The following is a 16,108-nucleotide window of genomic DNA, read 5'->3' as shown; positions in this document are numbered from 1 at the left end:
AGACCCCCTTTAATCCATTTTTTAAAAAAAAAACCTAGACTGTGCTGCCATTTCCTGCTGTGTGCATAAAAAGCAGCATGATAAAAACGGCCCCTGAATGGGCCACCTAGTCTTGGTTTACTTCCTCTTCCCCCTCTGGGAAGAAAGAGGAAGTAATGAGGGACAAAAGCAAAGGCAGAGAAGCGACAGTAAGGAAACACGATTTTTTTCCCCATGTGATGACACTCTAAGTCTCCTGAAGAATGGGCTGCAAGTTTAAACTTTGTGCAGGATGAATAATGTTCCAGATGAAATGAAAGTAAGTATAGGTATTAAAAAAAAGATAGAAGAGTAAAGAAATCTTCCAGAAGAGTTGCTGTGTTAGGGCCATAGCAGCAAAATAAAATAAAGAGCGACACATAAGCATATTGCCTTTGTCAATAAATCACAACTTAAACTGATTAAAATATGAAAATACGCAATCTACCTATTTTCGTGCACTCTGATAAGCAATATGGTAGGAATAATTCTCTGGTACTTGTGCTCCATTTTGTGTTAGTGGGATGGTAATGGGTCACACATGAGTGATTCTACAGAATAAAGGATAAGATTAGATAACTCACTCTTCTTAATAAAGTGAGCATATTTCCAATGAGATTTTTTTTGTCTATTAATCAAACTTATGCATTTGAGGCCAACTAAATTTCTTCTCTTTTTAAATATACCTCATCCAGAGTACTTGAAAATGCAAACAAGCATTACAGTTCATACTGTGGATTGTTTTAGCTGTTCCCAACAATTGTCCAGAAGTTAATAAACATTCTTTCTTTGAGCTGTGCATTTTGAACAGATTTTAAAAGACATGGATAAGGTGAGGTAAGGAATAAGAGCATCCCTTTCATTCTAGAAAGCAGTAACATTTTAGAACATGGCAATTTCACAGGACAGGGCAGACATCACACAAAGGCCTCGTGGATCTGGAGTTCCCTGAGATTTATTTCCTCGGCAAATCAACCTGCTCTCCACAAACATTCCAAGTTGAAGGTCACTTCATATTGCCGCTGTGGCTGTATCGCACCTGGTTTTCTTTATGTCTGAATATACACTGTAAAACACACACCAAGGAGTTGTAGTTGCCCATGTCTCCCAGGAGAAAGCTTACTGTGTGATTTCATACTCCCAGATAGCCTTTAAACTAGGGGAGGGCAACTTCTGCAGGCTTGTGTGGCCATTTCCCACCCACCCCCAAACCCAACATGGGGCCACATCCCTCTCTGCTGCTGCCACCAAAATTGCCACCACCATTTTGCCACTGTAACTTGGTAAAGGTGCATAGGGGGGGTGTCTTGATGGAAAGCTGAATAATACTTTGGGAGGCTTCTTGGAATGCAATTCTGATTCCCCAGAAAGTACACACTCCCTGTGCACCTTGACTTAAAGAAAAACCACAGTTTTTTTTGCTGCTGCAGCTACATATGAATTAAAATAAATAAATAAACCCTACTCCCTTTGACCTTCCCTCTACCATGAAGATCCATTACCATAAGAGCCACCTGTGAGGACTTTTTAAAACTTCAGCCTGATGGTTTACTTTTCCCTCTCCCACTCATCCAAATTCTTTGTTCCTGCTAGGGCAGTGGGACATCTTTCTAAGCAGATGGGTTGGAGAAAGTGACAGGATGCACTTCTAAATTTTATGCTCAGATGTATGAAATAAGCCTCATCAGGAATTGTAATTATTCTCATGTAATGTACATAGAACAATTGGAAATGTGAAAGCAGGAGTCGAGTGGGAAGGAATTTTTAAAAAGGGAGGGTGGAATGGAGACACCAAAAGTCTGTACTTCCTAGCTCTCCAAAAGCTTGGGAGCAGAACATGCAACATTTCCATGTACACTTTGGTATCATTGTTGCAAATATCCTTCTCTCAGCCAGAAGGATTGAAGCCATTTTAATTTTAATGGTCTGTATCCAATGTTAGACTAACTTAAATCTCATTCATTTCAGTTGGTCTACTTTAAGGAAGACTAAACATTAGATATAACCCATAAAGTCCACAGTAATTTTAAATTAGGTTAAGCCAAAAACAAGCTTGTTGAGGAATAGCAGAAGTAGAAGATATTGTTCATTTCTAGTATCTTCTCTAATAAAATTTCCATAATATTCATGCAAATTGAACCATTTCTCAAAACCTGGAGGCAAATTAAGGTACTCATTGGGCGGGGAAAAGCTTAACTATTTTGGAATAAACAAAGTGATTAAGGACATGATTTAGCTAAGATAGGCACTTTTAAATCCTGTTAATTCCAGTGGGAGAGAAAGCCACATGCGACATTCTCTGTATTGAAATCAACAGGACTTGGGCAGGATCTACACTATTGCTTTACAATGGTATTGTAGTGCACTAACAACTGTTGGGACCCATTGATACATACCACATATCATTTCCAAACCGCTTTCAAAATGTTATATCCTGCTTAGTGGAGATCTGGCCTAGAAGTGCTTCAATTTGAATGGATTATACAGTCAGGGCCAAACTAGATGATATCTTAAAATGGTTAATTGGATAGACAGCTTAGCAGGGGAAGGGGTGATTTTCACTGTGGGAAAGGAATAGCACAGTCACCACCGCCCATGCCATGTTCCCGATCCAGATATGGCGTCCTACAGCTGATTGATTTATTTTTAAATGAAAGATATACAAATGTAGCCACACATCTAACATATAATCTAGTTTGGCCCTTAGTGAGGACCCAATGACCTCACAATACATTATGGAGGTGCAGAGTTTGTCACATCTGTTATGTGACCATTGGACTCCATTCCTGAGACCCTAAATGAGACAGTCTGCATTTTAAAAAGAGTTTTTAAAATCAAACTTAAGCCCTGGTATTTGACAGATGGATGCCTCTTGGTTTCTCTGCTTCCCTCCAGCTTTTCATACTCATTTTGTCTCAGTTAAGAGAGGAATCATATGGGCTAGTCTCTTGCTGACAGGCAGGAAGAGTGATGGAGGCTATTTTTCCCTCTCCATCCTCTGAACATTTTCCATTTGATAAGCCTCTGATCCTGCGTAATTTACTTGCTCTGCCAGGGCTGAGAGGCACAATCCTGAATTTGTGCAGCTTTTTCCAGTGGCTGGAACGGGCTTGGAGCTCCGTCTCTGCCTTTGGAAGGGAAGATCTGCAGCATCCTAGAGGCCATAGGATTGCTCTTGAAATATATGAGGTTGGATCCAAACTTAGTATATGTAGAGTAGACCTATTGAAATTAATGGGACTTAAGGTAGTTGTGACTAACATAAATCCCATTGATTTCAGAGAGCTTAGCCTACATATGACTAGTGTCTGGATCGAATCCACAGTAAAGATAAATGGCAGTTCATTGTCCTTTTCTGCCTTTCAAGCTGGAAATGGGAGTTGTTCTGCCTATAGATTGAAACAGTCTAAAGTAGAAATTTCTGGAGGAGCTCTTTGCGAATGGCCTTATCATCCTAGTTTTCCCCATTATACTTATTTAAGCAGTTCTAACATCTGACTAAAGTCAAAAGAGAGGAGTCAATGTATCTGCTCTATCTCATTAGTTAAAGAAAGACATATGATGATTTGATATCATTTTCTTCTTGACATGTACAATCTGTTGTGATTAATTGCAGGCCATCATCAACTCACTGCCAAAGTGACCCGGATGACTGAAATTCTCTTGCATTTAATATAATACAATCCAATTAAGATGAACATTTTGGGCCAAACTTATTGCTGGTGTGACTGCATGGAGAATGAATGAAGTCATTTAGAGCTGCAGTATTTACCTCATCAGAGAATTTGGCCTGAATAAGATATATATCATCTATATTTTAAATGACAAAAGGTGCAACTCAGGATTTTATCTGGATTGCTATTTTAATGTCAGTGTTAAAAGTCAAGGAATGTCACTTCACCCCAGGAGTGGTCTTACCAAGTGGACAAAATAGAATAGCAAACTTTTTGACCAAAGTCCTGAGAATGCAAGTCAAGAACTATTCCCACAATGAGATAAATTGGTTGGGTTATGCGGGCCTGAAAGCAACACATCTATTATTACAACTGATGCTTTCCTATGCAATGCATTAATTTAATTTATTTGTGTTCATTTGTGCAAGATCCACATTTCCAAAAAGCATGTGCAGAAAGTGAAGCCTCACTGAAGAAAAGTTAAACCATCTTATTGTTAAAGGAAGCAAGCAGTTCGCTGGGAAATAGAAGACCACAGCAACTAAGCCTCAATAAAAGCATGTAACGTTCTGTTCAAAAGAGCTATTTGTTAAAATATTTATAGCAGTAGTCTGCTCATTAAAGAGAGCAGCAGAGTATCAATTGTTTCATTTGTCTCCTTCCTTCCCTACACTGTGGCCACAGCTAGACCTAAGGTTTATCCTGGGATCATCCAGGGTTCGCCCCTGCCTGAGCACTGGATCCCCTGTGTGTCACCTAGATGAACAGGTTTGACCCCTGGATGATCCAGGGATAAACCTTAGGTCTAGCTATGGCCTAAGTCACCCAGTTCCTTCAGGAAATCCAGTTCTTTCTTGATCAGAAAGTATCAGATAGTAGGGGTTTACTTTGCTTTGGTCCAAACCCTGAATTCGAATCGAAGCAGGCTGACTAGGTCACCTCAGCCTGAAGCAGCCAAAGCACTGTGGGCAGATTCGACCAAATGACCAACCACTGCCACTCATCCGCCCACCTGCCCATGGGACTTACCTGAATGCTCTGTTTGCTCCTGCGAGCTGCCCATCCCACAGGAGACGCACTCTGCCCTGCCATAGATCTACTGTTGTAAACTATGGCAGCCAGAAAAGTCCATTTCTGGCCACTGTAGATTACAACAGTAGATCTATGGCAGCTCAGGGCAGCTCTTCTGTAGGATGGGCTTCAAGTAAATGCCGCGGGAAAGGGGACAGCAGTTTGCCAGGTTTGGGGGGTGAGCGGAGGAGGGCGAGCAGGAGGGGAGGGGAGTCTTATGGACTCCCAGTCAGACTTGCACCCAGCTTTCCTCGGTGCCTGCAGGCACATGGGAAACTGCAACAGCCACCTCCTCTGTGGATTGGGAACCAAATCCAAAGTGGGCCGGGACAGTTCTGAGGTGTCCTGAGTTGAATCAGGGCCAATTCAGAATCTCCCAATCTGTCTCCGAAGTGAAGGGGGGGCTGTGCCCGGCCCTACTAGGCTGAACTTATAGAATCTTTCTTTTTTCCTACTTCCATCCATTTTTTTCCTTTGCAACAATCAGAAGTTCGAGTCAGAAACCATGAAGATTCTATAAGGAAAATCCAGGGCAGAATGCACAGTCATACTCTTCCTTCAATGTATCTTTTGCCTTCCACCACTTCAATTATTCCTCCCACAAACAAAAACCCACGTTGTACAGAAACACAATATTTCACAGCTAGCTATGGACCAAACTGATCAATTAGATCCTATTTTAGGAAGCGACCAAAGGAAGCCTAGGAGTTTTTTGTTTGTTTGGGGAGTTGTTGTTTTTACTTTCCATCTTCCTGGAAACAATATATTTCAATTGTGTCTAGAAACCATGGGGAAGCAGTGAGTGGGTGGTTTTTAGGCAGGGGAATTAAAATAAATACTCTTCTGGGCCATACAAAATCTATGATGTTCTTAATCTGAACCCAGGTCCCTGTGTCCCAAATCCAGGACACTGTTGTGTAATGCAGATATGCTCTTGCATCATATGTCAAATCAACGCCCCATTTCAATATTTAAAGCCCCATCTCAGTTTTAAAATCCAAACCTATCCTTATAATCTCCTGGATCTTAATCCTACAAACCTACATCAAGATCAATCCATGGCAAAATGTACCTCACTCATTTTTCTTCCCCAATATTCAGGGACGACAGACTTATACAAACTGATTTTCAAAGGGAACAAAATCATAAAAGGGTTCAGAGAGCTGTAATTCTAAGTGGATAAGGCAGAATGAAATCTTCCTTTACTAGTGACATTGCATAGTCAATTACCAGTCTCAGAAGTAATTTCAACTGACATAGTATTTAACGTAGAGATCCCATGCTGTAAGAATTATTGCTCCCGGTTGGAATGGCTTCAAAAAAATCCCCACCAAGATAATATTAGTTTTCATTTCACTTTCAGTCCCTCGTGTCTAATCATAAGAACTGAGCAGTATGTCATGTACAAAACATTGACTGGATGTTAAAGTTGTGACACAAAATGACAAAAGAAAGGATATGCACAGTTAGCTAAGAAATGTACCAAATGCAAAGGATATTTTCCAATACAATGCCATGATGAATTAGATTCTATTTTAAAATGGCAAAGCAAGCTAAGGAGGCTTTCTGTTTGGGTTTCATGCTTCCACCACCACCCCACCCCTTTCCATCTTCCCAGGTTGAAACAACATGAAGCCTTCAAATAGATAGGAGAATTCTAGAGCTTATTTCTTTCCAGGGAGAAAGGATATGTGTAATATTAAGAGAGTTGGAGTGTTTTTTTCACAATGCAGTAGATCTTTTCAGAGTTAGAAACCTAGGGATGTAGAGGAATTCCAGTTCAGTTCAAAAATCATCCAATCTTGCCCCATTCACAAACCTGAATGTGAAGTGGACCACATTTTTATTTTTGAAAAGACTTGTACACTCCCAAATTTGTGATTATATTTGAAACTGTGTATTTTTAAAAAAATGTGCACCTTAAAATGTGGGTTTCCTCCCCCCACCCCCCGCCACCAAAAAATGCATTTTCATGCTTTGGTCAATGGTGGGATTCCCAAGATGGGATGTCCCTTCCCCTGGCTCTCCGCCCCTTTTCTCCCAACCACCAATCATTTGGTGGCTTCCCAGCTTTTGTGCAGTTTCTTTCCCACATTCTCAAAAGGCTGAACTACCTCTCCTAAGTCTTAGCCCTTAGCTAGATGGGGCTTTATTCCAGGGCGATCCCCAAGATCATCCCTGTGTGTCCACATGATGCACAGGTGATCCTGGGATCAGAGAGGGATGATCCCTCCCTTGCCCTGGGATTTCACCCTCCACTTTAGGCCTGGTTTTTCTGCGGTCTCGAGGCTGAGACCGTGGAACATGTGGCTGGGTGTTGTGGTTTGTCCCAGGTCCTTGCGGTTCCTCGCAAGGAGCCGGGACCCACACATGTGGGGGTGGGGTGGGGGAAGTGGGGAATATATATATATATATATATATATATATATATATATATATTAAAAAGGACTTACCTTTTGTGCACGAGTGCTTGTCTGCTGCTCCTCTTTAAAAAACAAACAAAATGGCGGATGCGATGCATCTCCCTCTAAGGTCATCATGAGCCATGTGTGGACAGAGGGGGAGATCTCAATAAAAATATCACAGGATCTTCACCCCTCCATCCTGCTAGACCGCTAGGTCTAGCTGAGGCCTTAGTTATTAGCAGTAACCTCTTTAAGATAAAATATTCTTGTATTTTAGCCCCACCCAGTTTTTATTTGGCCCATCACTCTTTTTCTTCTTCAGCCTTGCCCACCACTGGAATGTAGCTGCCAAGAACCCAAATTGGTATTTGGTTCTTAAGCTAAAAGTGGTTCAACACCTCTGCATTAGCAACTGACTGGCAACATTTTAACTTCTACTCACACCAATTTTAAGAAATCTGCACTTTAGGTTTGTAGTCAGGAAGTAAACACGATGACATTATATTTGTATTTGGTATTAGATATATGTATCAGATGATATGTTATCATAACATTCACCATAATATTAACTAAGACTTTTCCAGGGGCAACCCTGAATGCAAACAAGATTTAACAGACCCACCAGGGAGATACATTGTATTACTTTTATACAAAAGGGTTATTTGTAAATAGGGAGAAATACTTTTCTTTACTTTTTACATCTGGAGACTTTTGGAGGTTAGCAAGATGCACCTTTGTTACCAGATCAATTTTGATGGGGAAAGAATACCATAGAGCATTTTAGTGAAAATATTTCTTCTCAACCTGGATTTTCCACAATACAAATGAGTCTTGACAAATTTTCAGTCTACAACCTCCAGCTGGAAAATGAGTCAATACTTTTCTGTTTCTTCCCCCATCCCCTGCTTCTTAGGGCATGTCTACACCATGCCTTATCCCAGGGATCACCCTGGGATCATCCCTGTGTGCCCACATGATGCACAGGGAATCCTGGGGGCAGGGAGGGAAGATCCCTCCTCCATTCCCGCAGGAGGTGTGGGCAGCCGTCCTGGTTTCATCCCAGCTCCTCACAAGTAAACACAAAGAGCCGGGAACCAGGCATGGGACACGGAGCTTTTCAGGCACTCAGTGCCCGTCGGGGGTGGGAAGGGGAGCAGGGTCAGGGATTTATTTATTTTTTTACCTTTCAATTATCGCTGGAATGTGAGTGCGCTCCTGCTCTTCTGTCTGTAAAAAAAATGGCCACTGCCACGGGCGCTATGGCTGGGATGCTGTGCAGCCCATGTGAACTGAGAGGGAGGATCTCATGATCAGCATATCACCCTCCCCTCTCCTGGTGTAGACATGCCCTTATAACACCTAGCGTGAAGAAAAATTCTGGAGAATGCAGACAACTATTTCAGACAACTCTTTTAGTTAGCATGGGGTTTGGCTGTTAGATGTGGGGTGGGTAAGCTCCCCATGAAATAGACCACAAAGTTCCCAATAACAATGTTTACATTTTAGTGAAGAAAATTATCAATAGGAAAAAGTTTAAAAATCTGATTGGATACACAGACACATAATTAAAATAATATGAGTGATAGGGCAATAAAACAACAAGGAAAAAATGCATCCAGCTAACCTAACTAGACTGGGTCCTTATATTATCTAGGTCTTTTATCCAAGCATTAACTTATTATCATCAGTCCAGCTGTCTCAATCAAATACAGTTCCAGCAGCTCTGGCTCTTTCTTTCCTGTAGGTCCTTGGCTTGCTTCCCTTCCTTCTTTCCTTCCTTCTCTCTTCCCTTCTCTGCTACTCTGCCTTTTTGCATTAGGCTTTCCTCTCTTAAAATTAGTTGTTTTGTTTCCCTAATTCTAACAAATCAGGAGGGTAGCTTCTTATTCATTTTTGCAAACTAAGGGCGTTCCTAGACGAGGCCTTAGCGCGCCTTGAGACCCGGTTTCCCTGCTGCGCGTCCAGATGACACACAGGGGAATCCGGGCCCAGGCCGCACTAAGGCCTCCTCCAACGCGCCATAAGCGAAGTCGCTTATGGCGCGCTTTTTTCACAGCCCCGGCCTCAGGCTGGAGCTGCGAAACGTCTAGGAAGGTCCGTGGCTTTTTGCAGCTACTCGCTTACTCGCGAGTAGCCGCGAAAAGCGACGGACCTGGCACAGCGCTCATACGAGCACTGTGCCCATCGGCCCAGGGGGGGAAAGAGAGGGGCAGGGGGAAGGATGGCAAGGGGGGATGGCAAGGGGGGAGGGAGGGTGAGAGAGAGAGCGCTGGGCGCCACCGCCTAAGCAAGCAGGCGAGCGGCGCTGCCAGGGCAAGGCCGGGGACAGGGAGGGGGGGCTTCGGGTTTTTTTAAAAAACGGACTTACCTGGTCCGGAGTCTTCGGGCCGCACGTGGCCCCTTTAAACTAAAAAAAAAAATAGCGGACGCTGCAAGGATCCCGAAGTCCCTGCGCGTCCCGCGTCTGGAAGCCGAGGCGGCGCGCGCTAACGTCAGCACGCCGTCGCCCCGCCTCCCTGCTGGCTTATCCCGGCAGGTCTAGCAAAGCCCTAAGGCTTTAGCTAGACCTAAGGTTTATCCTGGATCGTCCCGGGGGCATCCCTGTTCATGTAAATGACACACAGGATATCTCAGGAGCAGACAGGGATGACCTCGGGATGGTCCCAGGATAAACCTTAGGTCTAGCTAAGGCCTAAGTTTGTATTTCCTGAGTTAAAAACACCTCCTCAAAACTCTACCTCTGACCTTTTGTTGAACTTTATAATCTTCCTCAGAAAACTTCCTGGCCTCTACATTCTTACTAAACTTTTGGCCTCTAAACCATTAACCTTTTGGCTGACTACACATACATACACATAAAATGTATAAATCAATTGTGTGTACTCTTCTTCCATTGATTACAGCATGTTTAACCCCATAATATCCTAAAACCAAAGTAAATACAAAAATGGAAGAAGGTTTTGTTCTTTCATAGAGACCATGGATGTAGTGGTAGGACAAATGCTGGGTCAAGGAGAATTTCCAAACCCTACAATTGTACTTTTATGGGGGGGAGGAATGAACCCCACCTGGGACAAGTTGTACCCCAATTCCTCATTCAATCATTCATCCTTCCAATAGTGCTTCTATCTTGTCTGGATTAAGTTTCAGTTTGTTAACCCGCACCCAGTCTTTCACTGACTCTAGGTAAAGATTTGGGACAACCACAACTTCCCTGTAATCAGACGGAAAGTTTCACCAGTTAATGGTTCATTGTCTGCATCCTGCTGTACACACCAATACTTCAGTTATCTCAGAAAAGGCCATTTCAATTGTCATATCAATTACCTGGGCTGTTTCTCTATTCCAGAAATTAGTCAGGGCCTCAACAAGACAGGAGGAAACTCCCCCAGTGGCAGCAGGAATCCATCCAGACCCATCTTACATGCCTAAAGAGCTTTGGAGTGTCAGCAAGCAACCTTACCACAGGTCTGGTCCAAGATTGTGGGCCTGTTCAGAAGACACCTTAAACCTTGCTGGCTAAGGATTTTGGTTAAGCAGCAGGGTTTAAGGTGTCTTTTGTGATCCATTTTGTTGAACCTTGTTCACTCATTAACCACAGTCAGACCGTCTGCAGCAGGGTTAGTGGCTCTAACTATGGCTGCCTTAAAGTGTTGTTTGTGACAGCACAGCTGGTGATTAGTGCTAACCACAGAGAACCAGTTTCGCTAACCACAGAGCCTGAGGTGTCATCTGAACAGGCCCATTTACTGCTTGAGGCAGAGTTCCATATGCCCCCACTCCTTACACACAAATCAGGGTCCATGGCCAGCCAAAGTATTTTGGCACCTGAGGCACAATATCTCCAAACTTCCTTTCTTCTACTCTAGCAGTAAAAATAGGACATAAATTATAAATTAAATAACAAATAATGATCTGAACATAAAGATGAGGATACTTTCAGAATTGTTATATTCACTAGCACATTCATTAAGTAGTGAGTAATCAGTAGTAGAAAAACACATTGTGTGTAAATCTAACACTTTGTGTGCATGGGCAATTTCACTTACAAATTTTGCATCTATGCATGTGTTATATCATTCCAGTAACTTGCAAGAGATGGCTGGTGATTACTATTATTTATTATTATTTTATTATTATTATTTATTTATATAGCACCATCAGTGTACATGGTGCTGTACAGAACCATAATAAAACAATACTAATAAGAAGAGAATGCACCAAACAGGCACAGGGTAGAGTAAAACTAACAGTATAAAAGTAAGATCAAAATCAAGTTTTAAAAGCTTTAAAAAAAAGAAAAGTTTTTAGCTAAGCTTTAAAAACTGCGATTGAACTTGTAGTTCTCAAATGTTCTGGAAGAGCATTCCAGGCATAAGGGGCAGCAGAAGGAAATGGACGAAGCCGAGCAAGGGAAGTAGAGACCCTTGGGCAGGTGAGAAACATGGCATCAGAGGAGCGAAGAGCATGAGCGGGGCAAAAGTGTAAGATGAGAGAGGAAAAATAGGAAGGAGCTAGACCGTGAAAAGCTTTGAAGGTCAACAGAAGAAGTTTATATTGGATTCTGAAGTGAATTGGAAGCCAATGAAGAGATTTCAGAAGTGGAGTAACATGGTCAGAGCGGCGAGCCAAGAAGATGATCTTAGCAGCAGAGTGGTGAACAGAAACCAACAAACTGATGTGAGAAGAAGGAAGGCCAGTGAGAAGAAGGCTGCAGTAGTCCAACCGAGAAATAACCAATGCATGAACAAGAATCTTGGCAGAAGAGACAGACAAAAATGATCGAATCCTGGCAATATTATACAGGAATTATACAGGCAAGGTTGCTGCATAGACAACAAGATAGGCTAAGAAGGTAGCAGGTTACAAACAGAGTCATCAAGGCTGTAGAGCCCCAGGTCCTCGAAGTGGTCTCATAATTATTTATTTATTTATTTATTTATTTATTTATTTATTTATTACATTTATATACTGCTCCCATAGCCAGGGCTCTCTGGGCAGTTTACAGAAATTCTAAAATTGAGGTAAAAACAAGTATACAAAATTTAAAACATACACACATAAAGCATTAAAAACCGATTAAAAACTAAACATGTGGGTGATTAAGATGTGCCGCCATATGCCTGGGCAAAGAGGAAAGTCTTAACCTGGTGCCGGAAAGATAGCAGCATTGGTGCCAGGCGAGCCTCATCAGGGAGATCATTCCACAGTCTGGGGGCCACCACTGAAAAGGCCCTATCCCTCGTTGCCACACTCCGAGCCTCTCTCGGAGTAGGCACCCGGAGGAGGACCTTAGATGTTGAACGTAGTGACTGGGTATATTCACATCGGGAGAGGCGTTCCGTCAGGTATTGTGGTCCCAAGCCGTGTAAGGCTTTATAGGTCAAAACCAGCACCTTGAATTGGGCTCGCAAACATACAAGCAGCCAGTGCAAGCGGACCAGAGCAGGTGTTATATGGTCAAACCTTCTGGTTCCCGAAATCAATCTGGCCGCTGCATTTTGCACAAGCTGCAGCTTCCGAACCGTCTTCAAAGGCAGCCCTATGTAGAGCGCATTGCAGTAATCTAACTTGGAGGTTACCAGAGCATGGACAACTGAAGCCAGGTTATCCCTGTCTAGATAGGGGCGTAGCTGGGCCACCAACCGGAGTTTGTAGAAGGCACTCCGTGCCACTGAGGTCACCTGAGCCTCAAGTGACAATGATGGGTCTAAAAGAACCCCCAAACTACGAACCTGCTCCTTCAGGGTGAGTGCAATCCCATCCAGAACTGGTAGAACACCCCCCATCCTGTCAGCGGAATCACCTACTAACAGCATCTCAGTCTTGTCTGGATTGAGTCTCAGTTTATTAGCCCTCATCCAGTCCATTGCCGCAGCCAGGCACCGATTCAGCACATCCACAGCCTCTCCTGCTGAAGATGAAAAGGAGAAATAGAGCTGCGTGTCGTCAGCATACTGATGACAGCACACTCCAAAGCTCTGGATGACCGCACCCAGCGGCTTCATGTAAATGTTAAACAACATGGGGGACAAAACCGACCCCTGCGGGACCCCATACTTGAGAGTCCACGGGGCCGAGTAATGTTCCCCAAGCACCACCGTCTGTAACCGACCCGCCAAATAAGAGTGGAACCACTGCAGAGCAGTACCTCCCACTCCCAGCTCAGCGAGTCGTCCCAGAAGAATACCATGGTCAATGGTATCGAAAGCCGCTGAGAGGTCGAGGAGAATCAACAGAGTCACACTCCCTCTCCTGTCTTTCTCCCAACATAGGTCATCATACAGGGCGACCAAGGCTGTTTCCGTGCCAAAACCAGGCCTGAAGCCCAACTGAAATGGATCCAGATAATCAGTCTCATCCAAGAGTGTCTGGAGCTGGCCCGCAACCACCCGCTCAAGGACCTTCCCATGAATGGAACATTTGCTACCAGCCTGTAATTACTAAGATTTTCTAGGTCCAAGGAAGTTTTCTTCAGGAGTGGTCTCACTACCACCTCTTTCAGACGGTCTGGGACCACTCCTTCTCATAGAGAGGCATTAATCACCTCCTTGGCCCAGCCGGCTGTTCCATCCCTACTAGCTTTTATTAGCCAAGAGGGGCAAGGATCCAGTACATAGATGGTCGCACGGACCTGTCCAAGCACCTTGTCCACATCCTCGAGCTGTACCAACTGAAACTCATCCAAGATAACAGGACAAGCCTGCACTCTGGACACCTCACTAGATTCAACTGCTATAACACTGGAGTCTAAGACCCGATGGATGTCAGAGATTTTGTCCTGGAAGTGCCTGGCAAATTCATTACAGTGGTCCTCAGAGAGTTCTACAATGTCCTTGGGGCCAGCATCTAATAGCCCCCGAACAACTCTGAAAAGTTCCTCTGGGCGGCAGATTGATGAAGTAATAGTGGCCGCAAGATACTGTTTTTTTGCTGCCCTTACTGCCTTTGAATATGTTGTATTATATGCACTTACCAGGAGTTGATTACATCCATCTGGAGCTCGCCTCCATCTGTCCTCTAGCCGTCTCCTATTTTGTTTCATCGCTCTCAGCTCTGGGGTATACCACGGAGCCGTACGAGCTCTACTCAGGAGAGGGCGCTCGGGAGCAATCCTGTCAACCGCCCGGGTCATTTCTGCATTCCACAGGTCAACCAGGGCTTCGACAGGAGAGCCAACCCTATCAGCCGGAAAACTCCCCAAAGCCCTTTGGAAACCAATCGGATCCATTAGTCTCCGGGGGCGGACCATCTTAATGGGTCCCCCACCCTTGCAGAGGGGAAAAGCCGCTGTAAGTCTAAACCTCAGCAAGCAGTGATCTGACCATGACACGGGGACTGATGTAAAGTCCCCCACTTTCAGATCGCCATCTCCCTGTCCAGTTGCAAAAAACAAGTCTAGAGTATGCCCTGCTACATGCGTCGGTCCGATGGAATACTGGGACAGTCCCATGGTTGTCATGGAGACCATGAAATCCTGAGCCGGCCCGGATAGGGTGCCCTCGGCGTGAATGTTGACATCCCACAGAACCAACAGTCTGAGGGCTCTCAACAGCACATCCGAGACCACCTCCGTCAGCTCAGCCAGGGAGCCTGTTGAGCAGCAGGGTGGGCGGTACACCAACAGGATCCCTAATCCGTCCCGTTGGCCCAACACAAGGTGCAAACACTCCAGACCAGTAGTTGCATGGACAGGGAGCCTGGAGAGGGAGAGGGAGTTCCTATAGACCACAGCAACCCCCCCTCCCCGGCCCTCAGGTCTACCCTGATGCTGAACGAAGTACCCCGGTGGGCATAGCTGGGAGAGACTCACTCCTCCCTGCTCTCCCACCCAGGTCTCGGTTATACATGCCAGATCAGCTGCCTCATCCACAATTAAGTCGTGGATGAGGGAGGTCTTATTATGCACTGCTCTGGCATTTAAAAGCAGCATCCGGAGGCCCGAGGGCTGGCTGATAGAGCAACCAACAGACCTGCGGGTGCGAGGAGGGCCGGAACACGGGACAGCCATTAACTGTCTGCTCCGAGTTCCCCTAATCTGGCAAGTCCTTCTCGCAACGCCATATCTCCCTCTACCCATCACTACACTAATGGGCACCCCCTCAGATCCCCCCACTTGGCTCTGTATCCTCCCTCCCAGGCACATAGCATAAAACCCACAAAAAGGCAGAGGAGACAGACAGAGAAGATAAAAAAGCAGCAACAGGCAGGCAGGTAATATGTGGTTTTTTCCCAAGTGGTGGCGTTGGTTTCCTGGTCCTCTGTCTGCAGACATTGGTCATCTATTAAGGTATCACTCCACTTTCACTCTTCCAGGGTGGCCAGTTGTTTGTCCACAGCTACGTGCCCAAGGCGGAGAGCCTCAGGCCGAGAGCCCTTGTGCTCTCGCCCTTCGGCTTGCAGTAGATGTACTAATAGATCCCACAAGCAGCACTACGCTTGTGATATCACTGGAGTATGTATAACCCTTCCAGTCTGTGAAATGAAAAGTTAAAGTGGCTGGCATTTATTCATTAAGCCCATCAGGTACGTACAGATCTGAGTAAATTTGCTAGTGATTTGAGCAGAGGACAGAAAATCAAAGTGAATCTTAAAAGCAACAACAAGAAAAAAAAGAGAAGCCCCCTGCCCAGATAATTAAACAAAATGTACTGTATATATCTATAAGTAATGGAATTTTTTTTTACCAAACTCTACCATAAGGCTCTGTTTAAAAAATAATAATTCTTTAGCTGTGTTAACACTCAGTGAACATCATATTCACTTAATGGTATCACAATGGGATCAGCTGTCTTGTCAAGTAAATCTATTGCATCAACATAGTGCTTTATCCCCCGTTCTTCAATTTCATGCACATAAAATTTTAATAATATACAGTCTTCAGCATAATGTTCTTTTGTCCATCAGTTACAAATGCATGGATTCATCCTCTAGTAAGAG

This window comes from Elgaria multicarinata, chromosome 2, assembly GCF_023053635.1.
Source record: "Elgaria multicarinata webbii isolate HBS135686 ecotype San Diego chromosome 2, rElgMul1.1.pri, whole genome shotgun sequence".
Taxonomy (NCBI): Eukaryota; Metazoa; Chordata; class Lepidosauria; order Squamata; family Anguidae; genus Elgaria; species Elgaria multicarinata.
Note: the sequence above shows the minus strand (reverse complement) of the source record.